The following is a 278-nucleotide window of genomic DNA, read 5'->3' as shown; positions in this document are numbered from 1 at the left end:
TCTCCCTGGTGCCCCCCTCCCCAATCCTCCTACACCCCCTCCCTGGTGCCCCCTCCCCAGTCCTCCTACACCCCTCCCTGGTGCCCCCCCTCCCCCAATCCTCCTACACCCCTCCCTGGTGACCCCCCTCCCTGGTGCCCCCTCCCCAGTCCCTCCTACACCCCTCCCAGGTGCCCCCTCCCCAATCCTCCTACACCCCTCCCTGGTGCCCCCTCCCCAGTCCCCCCTACACCCCTCCCAGGTGCCCCCCTACACCCCTCCCAGGTGCCCCCTCCCCA

The sequence above is a fragment of the Mixophyes fleayi genome, chromosome 10 (assembly GCF_038048845.1).
Source record: "Mixophyes fleayi isolate aMixFle1 chromosome 10, aMixFle1.hap1, whole genome shotgun sequence".
Lineage (NCBI taxonomy): Eukaryota > Metazoa > Chordata > Amphibia > Anura > Limnodynastidae > Mixophyes > Mixophyes fleayi.
Note: the sequence above shows the minus strand (reverse complement) of the source record.